Below are 11855 nucleotides of genomic sequence, written 5' to 3' on the forward strand. Positions count from 1 at the left end.
CCCTCTCCCTCTCCCTCTCCCTCCCTCTCTTTCTGCTTCCCCTTTTCCCCCTTTCTCACTCCTTCTCTTCCCTACCTCCTCCCTCTTCCTCTCTCCCCCTTTTCTGCCTCCCTCCCTCCCTCCCTGCTGTTGGCTTGGGCGCTGGGGCGGGCTGTCAAAATTCCATGTACCTCTTTATTCGAGGACACCCGTGAAGGCAGCCTTCTCCAGAAGCTCCCGAGTAAAACTTAAATGATGGCAAAAGGTGCCAAGAGTACTGGTGGGAATTTCGTTGCTAAGAAATTTTAACCAAGTTTTACGGTTTTGCTCGCGTTTGAGTGATTGCTTTCATGCCTCGTAAAATAAAGCAGCAGGAATCATACAGTCTGTTTTACACCGTGTTTAAGTCTCACGTAACTTTTTCCAGCTGTTTCTACGCTGGGCTTTCAGTTCTGGCAGAGGCTGACACCGTGTGAGGAGCGGCTGAGGGCACTCGGTCTGCTCAGCTGGGGAAGAGGAGGTTGAGGGGAGACCTCACTGCAGTTACAGTTTCTTCATGAAGAGAAGAGGAGGGGCAGGCACTGATCTCTGCTCTGTGGTGACCACTGACAGGACCCGAGGGAATGGCCTGAAGTTGCGTCAGGGGAGGTTTAGGTTGGGTATTAAAAAAAGGTTCTTCACCCAGAGGGTTGTTGGGCACTGGAAGAGGCTCCCCAAGGAAGCGGTCACAGCACCGAGCCTGATGGAGCTCAGGGAGTGTTTGGACATCACTCTTATGCACATGGTGTGACTCTTGGGGCTGGTCCTGTGCAGGGCCAGCAGTTGCACTCCATAATCCTTGTGGGTCCCTTCCAACTTGGCGTATTCTGTAATACAGATTTTCCTTCAATGTCTGTTTGATAACTGCCTTTCACCTCATTAGGAAGGCAGCACTTAATTATTTTTAGTTATTAGTTGGGCTCTATATTCACCATTATTAGTTGGGCAGTATATTCACCAGTGCAAACAGAGTTGCTTTACAAAACGACATAAGCAATTCTTTGGAAATTGAATTTAAGGACAGCTATTAGATGATGATATCCAAATAGTACCTTTTGGGTTGAGATTTGGGTACTACCAGTACTTAAGGTATTCTGAATCTAAGTTTCTACAGCTGCTCTTTATAATTTCTATGACTTGTAGTTGTTATGCTCTTACTCATATTGGGAATTCCTAATCCCCTTCACGTGTGAAGCAGGCAGTTTTAAGACAACTGTTTAGATGGCAAAAACTGAGTCGCAGAAGTACAAGATGTTTGCAACGTTTAAGCATAAGCAGAAAAATTATCTACCACTAGACTAAAATTTGGGGCTTTGGAGGTTTTGTTTGTGGTCTTACACCAAAGATTTTGGTGGGGAAGAGAGGGGAACAGAAGATAGAAGAAACAAATCAAGACAAAAAGTAGTAAATCAAAGCAAAAGGAATTACTGCTTTGGCTGGAAGATCGACTACCAAATCTTGGACTGCACCCACCAAGAAGGGATCTTCATCTCCTGTTCGGGATCCTAGGGATGATGGCAATGCTTACTTCCCACACAATAGGGAGTGAAATTACAGCAAAATAGAAGAGCTGCATAAGTACTTTCCTCATTGAAATTAGACACAACTGGAGGAGGAAAAATAAAAAAGTTAGTCCTTTTTTTTTTTTCCCTAAAAGGAGAAGTAAAACCAGTGAAAATGAGATCTGGAAATCTAAGCTGAAAATCAAGGAAGTACCTGTTCTTGCAGATTAATAATAAATGCTTTAGAGATAAAACAATATGAAAACTGAGATGACAAAACTCATGGAGTTAGCGTGCATGATAACAAATAATAACAATATAATTAGAAAAAATCAAAGGAAAATGTTCATTTGTTGAAATAGATTTATTTTTCTGATACACTAATGACATTACTGGGACTCTAAGTCCCATCCTATTAAATGATGTTAATTCCTCATGAAGCCATAGAACAGAATCATGGAATTAACTGGGTTGGAAAAGACCTCCGAGATCATCAAGTCCAACCCTTGATCCAACCCCACTGTGATTACTAGACCATGGCACTCATGCCACATCCAGCCTCATCTTAAAAACCTCCAGGGATGGTGAATCCACCACTTCCCTGGGCAGCCCATTCCAATGTCTGATCACTCTCTCTGTAAAGAACTTCTTTCTAAATCCAACCTAAACTCCCCTGGCAGAGCTTAAGCCCGTGCCGTCTTGTCCTACTGCTGATTGCCTGGGAGAAGAGACCAACCTCCATCTGGCTACAACCTCCTCTCAGGTAGCTGTAGAGAGTGATGAGGTCCCCCCTGAGCCTCCTCTTGTCCAGAGTCCATCTTTAATATTGGATGTGTTCTTTTCTGCCCTTGTCCCCTCTTTGTATGCTTTGTATGCTGAAGCTGGTTTCATACCATAGAAACTTGGCTAATAAATTCTCCAGAGGTAAATTGTGACATATCCCAGTGCTAAAGAGAGATTCATCTCACCTATCTTTATCCATCTAAGACTGAACTCTCTAGTCTAAGCTGTTGATCTAGGCTCCTGTTAGTTGATAGAACTAGACAGGCATCTCCACAGGGTAATTGTTTCCTTCCCATGGTAGGTCTCTCAGACAGATGTGATAAGAGCTGCCTTTCTCATGCCTTTGCAGCGAGAGTGTGGATAACTGGGTTAGGCCAGAGACATAACTCCCAGAGGACTGTGTGTTGACTGAACCCATGCCCCCGTACTCCTGCAGGATGCTGGGATCAGAATCCTCTAGAACAAAAGTGTTGGGAAGTTGTTGAGAAAAATCGGTACTGAAGGCTCATCTTCTGGCTGAAGACCCACTCTATGCATGTCCACATCAAATATGACTTATGTAGGCATTAGAGAGAAGATTAGTCCATTTACACACCAGTAAATGAAAGCCAAACCACTCCCTTCTGTGAATTTGCAAATACAAAGGCTGTTTTTCAGTCGACATTAAGATAACATTTTCTAACTCTAAATTGATCTATCAAGGAGCTACTGTGGTATCCATCTAAGTGACTGAAAGCTGAGGGCTAAGTCAATATGTGCAAGCTGAAAATCTGTCTCTTATTTTAAAATGTTTTTGGTAGTCTTTAAATACATTATTCTAGAATTTATTTCCATACCGTCTTTTGCTGTATGTGTGTGATACTGTTCTAATCCTTAGGAACACACATGCTTATTTTCCACAGCTTCTGGCTAACAAAAGTCTTTTGTTCATTCTGGGAAAGCACGGTGTTAAACACAGGAAAATATTTTTACATTACCTGTTTACAAAAAACAAGAAAAAAATGCTTTTCACCTGGCAGTCAATCCTATTCGAGGAGACTGTCTTTTAAAAAGCAATGTGATTATTTTAAATCTACAGCTAATTTGGTCCAAATTCTCATCAAAGCTTGTTAAAATGAAAAGTGGTCTTACATTGGGGTTTTTTCTGATGTCATTTTTAGAAACAGCAGCCTTAAAATAAGCAGTAATATTTCAATAGGGGGAAAAAGGAACTTTTTTTCTTGAATAGAATGAGAGTTTCTTTGATTCTGTGAGAAGGGTAATAAACCGTGTATAAACAATGGCAAAAAGGTGGGAAACAGTATCTAGCTGTGCAAAATAAGAGGTCTGCGTAGATAGGCTGGGGGAGGTGTGTGAGAAGACTAAAGAATGAGAATTGCAGCAGGACAGCTAAAAAATCCCATAGGGGTACTTAACTTAAAGAGGAAAACAACTGATTTATTCTTGAAAAATGGATTTGCTTTCCTGGATACCTGGAGTAAATACTGGTAATGGCTGTAATTTTGTCAGACAACAATGCTTGATTTGATTGGTCTGGGAAAAGACCAGAAATGTTCAGAAGGTGAAGTAAAATTACTGCAGCCAGACTGTCCAGACCAGACATTTTCACACAGTGGCTCTCTTGAAACTGGGGAGAAGACCTAAGTGCATGTGGGAAAGGCAGAATGTGTCATCCAAGGTTCAATGAGTGTTTGCAATCTTGAGTAATGCTGTGGGATGGCAGCTGTGAGGGCTTTGGATGAATAATCTCCCTGTGGCAGAAAACTCCTAAGCCTGAAACCAGCAGGCTCTTAATTTTAAGCCAGATGCAGATCTGCACATAGATTGATGGAGGCACCATGGTTTTGGGAAGATGGAGGGAGACCTGGTGAAATGCCTCATGCTGGGGGAGCTGAGGATGTCCATTTACAGAACCACAGACTAAATGCATAACAGACCCCACTTGTTTCCATGTGCCCTTCCCCTGTGAAGGGGTCATGCTGTCATCTCTTCACAAAAAAAACCTACTAGGAAAAGAAGACCCCATCTGTTTTCTTTAATTTATGATACAGTCTCCTGAATTAGCAAATTGGGATGATCCCTCTGGACACCCTTAGTTTAGGAGAACTAAGAGTTGGTAGTGCAATATTCCCACATGTCTGGCTCTTGCTTTCACTCGAACTGCTCTAACCCAGAAGTTTGCTACTTAGCACTTCATTATCAGGGCTAAATGGTTTATTGCCCCTCTAGTAAAGTGCTAAACCTAACCACCCCAGATTATAAACCAAGGCTCTGCTTAGTATGTCTGAACTCAGGTACCCTGAGATTTCTTAAATGACGAGAGTATTTGTGGGTGAGACACTTGAAATGTTGAAACTTTGGACCTATTCCCTAAGAACTGTAGTCACACCCCTGAGAGGAGAAGGATGTTGAGTCATAGTGAAGAAAGGAAAGAAAAACCGAATGTTTTTTCTATTGCAATCGTCCCAGAGGTCAGACACAACCAAGACAGACAGATGAACAACAAAAACGCTGGTTAAATGACTCAAAAGGTTAGGTTTTCCGGCATTTGGACTTAAACAGTTCAAGCACTCTGAAAGAAAATATGGAAATGAAACATATGTGCTTTTTGAGTCTAATGCCTGAAGAAAGATCAGTTTCAATATTTAGTGGTAGAAGGCTTCTGAAGGACTCACACTTTGGCTGTCTGAAGGCTACTGTAAGTATATCAGGACCAGAAGGGAGAACAGTGAAATGGCATTTGCTTTTGGAGATGTCTGACAGTGGCATAAAGTGACATATGAGTTTTTGCAGCACGATATAACATAATTTAAGTACCTTATTAAGATACTCCTTTCCTTAAATGAATTCTTCATGATCAGCCACCTTATTTTTGTTACACAAGATGATTGCAAAACTGAATGATGCATTTGAAGACCTGACTTAGCCAATTATTTGAATACATGGTATTCTTTCCTAATTGTGGTGTGCTTTCCAGTCTAAGTTTTAATTTCACAGTGTAAGGTTCTTATTGTAACCTGCTATTTCTGTAGTGATCACACAATGACTTGCCAGGAAAATAGTTTTACTTTTTGACATGGTCATCCTCCAGTTACAGCTTTCAGAAAAGGGGATTTATTTTTCGGAGGTTGTGCATTTCCCTATTTGTCATAACAGAGGAAAAATTGATTCAGTGCCGGCTTCTGTCTAGAGCTGCACATTAAAATGCCCCACAACAGAAGCCGTTCAGTTTCTGGGACTCCTTAGCAAGTTGGAGCCTCAATTGGGAAACCAGGGTGATTGCTGGCTTGTTTGTCACTGCGGTGATCCAGTAAGAGGAGGGAGCCAACCTTCACCCACCTGCATCTGGATTGCCTTCTGTTCTGAAGTGACTGGCCAGTCAGCCCATCGAGCACCTGGGTGTGGCTGCAAGCCATGATGAGTCATGGTTTAAGTGTACAACTCATACTGAAGGGAAAATGAGGCCAATTTTAACTCTACTTCTGATTTTAACTCCAGGTTAGTTCTGTGAAAGTCACCAGAACTGCTACACAGAGCAAAATGTAACCCAGTGCAAAGAAGACACAGAATGAGATATTGCCATCAACACGTGAAAAAAGAGAGAAATGAACGTGCAGTTCTCTGTACTGGCTCTGATGGCGTCTCAAAACCAGAGCATTAGATGATGCACGAACTAGTGGTTGGCGCTTGTCAAAGGATGAAGGTTGAGGAAAACAGCAGATTTGGAAGTGTACTTGCAAATCTGAAACTTGTTATAGAACTGGTAGAATTGATTATACAGTGTCAGTTCCTGATAACTTGGCTCTTTGTTAATTTTTTGTCTTGTGAGGTATAGCCTAGCCCGCAAACCACAGAGTTTCCTACAATGTTTTTCCTCTCCCTTCTTGGTACAGCTCATGATCTGCAGCTGTCTGGTTCTACCGGCACTGGAGGAGACTCACAACTCTTTGTAGAAACCTTTTGGTGTTGGGTTATTCACAGTGCAAGGTGCGAGCTTCTTGAAACCACTACTGAAGCTTAATCAGGAACACAGTTTCCCTTCCCCTTTCCTTTCACAAAATCACAGCGTGGCTGTAAGACACCTCTGGAGGACATCTGGTCCAGCTCCCCCTGCTCAAGCAGGGCCTCACAGAGCCCAGGACCATACCCAGGCAGCTCTTTGAATACCTCCAGGAATGGAGACTCCACAGCCTCTCTGGGCAACCTGTGCCAGTGCTCAGTCACCCTCACAGTGAAAAGGGATTCCATGATGTTCAGATGGAGCCTCCTGTGTTCTGGTTTGTGCCAGTTGCCAGTCACTGAATGCAATTGAAAAGAGCCTATCTCCATCATCTGTATACTTCCCTTCTGATATTTGTACCCGTTAAGATTCCCCCTCAGCCTTCCCTTAACAGGGATGAACTACTAAAGGGAGGCTAAAGAAACTGTTAAAGAACTACGAAAGAAATAAGCCAAGATGCCTAGTCAAGGATATATCTACTTAGCAAAATCCTCTGGTGCTCTTCTTGCTACTGTCACATGATTGCAACACTTTTTGAGGCTTTCATTTTTCAGAAAAAACATGTCAATGTTGTGCTTTAATGACAGTGCAGGTCTTGGGTGTTTTTTGGAGCCTGGGTGCTGTTCTAGCCAGAGTTTATGTAGCCCGGGACCTTTTCAAAACAGTCTGCAAAAAAACAGCTGAAAAAGTCAGTGAAGACTTTTTTATACATCCTGGACTGTGCAGCAGCCTTCTGTTACATTTTGCCTTGTGCCTGGTTCAATATCCTAACTGGACGAACTTGTCTTAGGCTCGAGTGCAGTTGTGAAAAGCAGCCTGTGAGTGTGATGGTGATAGTTTCTCTGCATATTTTGTAACTTTTCTGGAATTAGCTGCTACCTCTTGGTTGCAGAGCTCACATAGGGTCTTCAGAAGACATTACATGGGTTGGGTTACATGTTGGCTGCTTTACCTCTCAACAAGTATTTGGAAGGTTTAGGAAAAGGAGGGAAGGCAGATGGAGTGAAGGACTGCCATGCTACCAGAAGGCTGGAAGGGAATCAGATTCTTGTGGGTCCTTCTTTGCACGCAGACCTATTTCCCGTTAAGGAGACCTGCAGGCCTAAATTTCCTGCAAGGTGTTTTCCAACTGTTGCTTTGCTTAGGAGATTAATTTTCTTCTATTATTTCATGTGCCACTATGATTCTTTTCTCCTGTACAAAATCCTCATCTTTTTATCCATCTAGCAAATTCTGCCTGTACTGACTCAAGGGCAACTCTCATGTGTCGCTGATCGTACCAAGGCTTTGTGTGAGACTGTTGTCCGTGGGTGGGTGCACTCCACAAGAGGTCAAAACCCTTACAGCCTTTCTGAGAGGATGTATAGGCCCTGCAGAGCAATATCTTCTCTACCTGCTCATGCAAAGCACACTGCTACTAGTGGGACTTCAAGAGGAAGCGCCTGGCAGAGCAGTCTGCTGCTGACCAACCTCTCAGAACGCCCAGGGTCAGTTTAGGTTTTCTGAGTTGCTCACAGGAGCAATGTTTCCTATTGTGTGTTGTACCTGTGCATGTTACCTACTTCTCCTTGTGTCACTCCACCTCAGACTGACTTGGAAAATTTGGGATTCTGGAGTGCAGGAGGAGTTTTGCAAGTCATGGTAAATGTGTTTACATCTCTCCTCGCAGCCTTGGCAGAGCACAGTTGGGTTTGGACCCGATAAGATAAAAGCCTTCAGCCCTGAGTGCTCACTTGCATGCCTTCCCACTGTGTGAAAGCAAGAACATGCATTTTCTTTTGCCTTGTGCTTTTTGACAAATGCTGGAAGTCTGAAATAGTGGTAATTATCTCAAATGAAGTCCCTCTAAGAAAGAACAAAATGCCAATGTTCTAGTTTTATGCTTATGAATCACTACCTGGTAAAAATGCCCCCACCTTTAGTACCTCACATACAGTCTCAGAAAGTAGGGAAGATGTACTAAACTGAGGCAGCAAGGGACTGTGTTGTACAGTGGTTGTTATATACCAGAAGATATATCATACTCACATACCTTTCAAGCAGAGGAAAGTAGTAGAAACTCCACAGTCTATTTGAAACATACCCTGTCCTGTTGCATATCAAGAAATACCAGAGATATTTTTCTCCATCCTTCTGACCTGTGCTATTTTAATAGCACTTGGCAGTTTCACCGGTGGCACAATGTGATCTCAAAAACTGAAATGATATAGCAGAATGAGAAGGGAACTTCCAAAGAGTGACCTTAAAAAACAAGGAATAGCAGATATTATGTGTAAAACCAGTTTTGAGAAAATGCTCTTGTGTAATAATAATTAATAACCAATTTCACTGTCTTTGGAAACTCACTTTTTTTCACAGCTGTTTCCTATATAAGGCTTCTAAACCTGTCTGTCAAAGTTCATTCAGAATAGCTTAAACATAAACTCATATATGATAAAACACAGTTTGAGGTTCTATCAATTCTGTCTCTCATTGTGCAAATCTTGTCCCTTTGACTGAGAGAGGTCATGTGTCATCACAGGTATGTTTATTCGGATTAGTGGCTGTTCTTCTACCAACAAGAAACTTATAACTGCTTTTATGTTGCTGGCAGTTGTATTTATAAGGGCATGATGACTAAACTTCACATTTCTATTAATATAAAGTTGGCTGTCATTAATATCAATACTTGCTGTTGCAAAAGTTGAGAAATAGTTTAGATAACCACTTAAAAATCAGTAGAAACTTCTCTGGGGCTGGCTTGGTGCTTCCCTGGTGAGTCTGTTCCTCCAGGCCCTTAGTCTTAACCTGAAAGCAAGTGCCCCCAGGCAGAGCAGAGCACACCCACACCCCAGGAACTTTACTGTGCTTTGCACAGCTCAGCCTAAGAGGAATTGGCTGTGCTCAGTGTCTGTCCGTGGAAGGGTCACTTCTACATTAAGGTTAGGTAGGGCCTTTAGCTTGTGCCTAAATAAGTAGCAAAAGCTTGTGTTGAAAAATGAAAGAGCAGACATTTTATTTTCAAGCATTGCTCTTCAGTGGTTCTACCGGGGAGCGAGAAGAAGTAAAATATTAACCACACTGAAAGGGGAGGATGGCAACTTCACAAATCCAATAGCTGGTGTGTTTGGAACATACTGCCTTTGACACAGCAGTTCAAACACCAGTTGTGTGCTTGTGACAGAGCAGCACAACTGCAAATACTGGACTGTGGGAGGAGTTTGGAAATATGCCTAGGTATATCTAGGTATACAAATATACCTGGTCTTGTAAAACTGAGCTCCACTTACATCCCAAATGTAAAACTGATCAGTGTGTTCCTTGTTTCTTCTCCCAAACATGGCTCGATTTACTCCATCCTCCTCTGTTTGATCTGAGCATCTTCTCAGTGTGTCTGGTTGTGCTTCTCGACATGCACAGGTCAGCCAAAGCCTGAGGAAGTTGGTGCTTCATCCCTTGTTGGCTGATGGGCTTGAGTTTTGGGGTGAGAGAGTCCCAGGTAGCATTTCCAGTGTCCCCAGCCTGGAAGCAGAGGTGAAGCCTCTGATGAAATGCTCAGCCTTCTGACTAGGGCACGTCTCTGGAAAGGGAAAGGACTTGGCCCCTTACCTCAGGGCTGTGAATTATATAAAGAAATATAAGTATAAAATTTGGGTGTGGAGTCCCACTACCCAAACATTAGGGCCCTGTTTCTTGTTTGTTCTCCCACAGCTCAGAGATTTTGCAAAAGTTGCTGCAAAACTTGATGAAATCACAGTGTGCCACATTTGCAACATGGGGAGAGGCTCTGCATGTGTGTTTTGACCTCTTTAGCCTATCTTCTGCTGGTAGGGATGCTGTCTTCAAAGATGACAAGGCTTTCCATTTCTTTCCTCTGAGCATTCTTTGAATTATTTTGATAGAAATTACTAAAAGGTCATGAATAACAACTGCCATCACCAGTTTTCCTTAGTACTTCTCATCTCCATCTGATCACTAATTCTCTAGTTGATCTAACAGCTGCTCTTCTGAACACATCACCTGGATTTTTTATTTTGATCCATGTGCATTATTTTAAGCTTCAAATCGATAGGTTACAAGAACAGGCAGCAGGCCATTAAAAATGTGACAATTAGCTTGGGTTAAGCTGAGCATGTTCAGATACTGCCAGAGTTTCAAACAGCAAAATACAACATACTGTCAACAATGCTAGCTAACTTCCAGGTCCAAGGGTTACTTAGTTCATTGGCTATATGGCCATCATAGCAGAGCAAGTATTATGGGATATGTATGTAAATAATGAAGCTTCATCCAAAGGAAAAGAATGGTATTTAGGCCCTGGAAGATCCTTACAGTGAAAACATAAAGTTTAACCACTGATGGACTGAAGTAGAAGTAGTTGACAAAAAAACTTCTCTGGAAAATGAATGAGAAATGCTTATGTTGTTTGTTGAATTTAAAGTCATCCTGGTTAGAGAAGCTGTTGAAGTACAAAATATGTTTGCATTATCAAATAAAAGCAGAAAACAAACTTTTTGGATAATGAGTTCCAGAGAGGAAATGTGCCTCCAGACTAACACACTAGAGACAGAGTTCTCTCCCTATCCTACAGGCAGTGACAGAGAAATAAGATTATACTAGGGAAAAACATTGTTGCTGCTGGGGAGAGAAGTTGTCACTGGTGGTTAAAAAAAAAAAAAAAAAAAAGAAAAAGAAAAAAGCAAAGAAAAGGAGGGAGTTCACAATAGCATTGAGAAAAAAATAAGTCAGTAGGAGATTGGGAAGCAGAATATTTTTAAAACAAGTAGTTTGTTGCTACAGACTCTTACAATCAGGGAAAAGATGCCAATCAAGAAAGTTAACTGAGTGTTAATAAATTAAGACAGTTATGTTGCTACCAATAAATTAATTTTTTTCCTTTCAATAAAGCTTTGGTGTGGGTATTAAATTAATTTGGTGTGGGTATTAAATCAGTTTTTCTATGGAAAGAGCTGTCTGACAGAAGGTTGAAGCAGTTCCAATGTGAAACACAGTGAAATGGTTCAATTCACAAAAGGACACGAGAAAGAAAAGCTCTAGCAGAAAGAACAGGTAACAGAAAAGTTCAGCTCTGAGAGTGTTAATAAACAGCATTAAAATGAAACAATTCTTTCTGCTTCATTAAAAGGACTGTTGGCACAGACCAGTGATGCATGGTTATGCTGCACACAGATTTTCCAGAAATAATTAGGCAGCTGGATGAAACTGGAGCTGACTTCACGGAGTGCATAGCCCAGCTTTAAAGAAAATGAGTAACAAGGTCCAGGAAGGAATCACCTGGAATTGCAGCTCATATCAGCTTGTTATCTGTTCAGACTGAACAGTCAAAGTGGGCTGCAGTGGGCAAAGAGGGCACAGCAAAGGATGCCAGGGAGCCCAGGATCTATGCCTGCCTGCCTGCTGCCCTCCCTTCCTCCCTCCTTTGAGGGTCTTCTCCTCCTTGGAGCCCCCAGGTGAGTCAGCAGATGTGTCCTGGGGTTTTTGGTCCTACAGACTGGCTCTAGGGAGGAGGGTTGGTATGAAATCACTGCATGCTTTTCTTCTGTTCTCTGCTT

The sequence above is a fragment of the Empidonax traillii genome, unplaced genomic scaffold (genome assembly GCF_003031625.1).
Source record: "Empidonax traillii isolate 1590-97213 ecotype Southwest subspecies unplaced genomic scaffold, ASM303162v1 scaffold1930:size48774, whole genome shotgun sequence".
In the NCBI taxonomy this organism is placed as follows: Eukaryota; Metazoa; Chordata; class Aves; order Passeriformes; family Tyrannidae; genus Empidonax; species Empidonax traillii.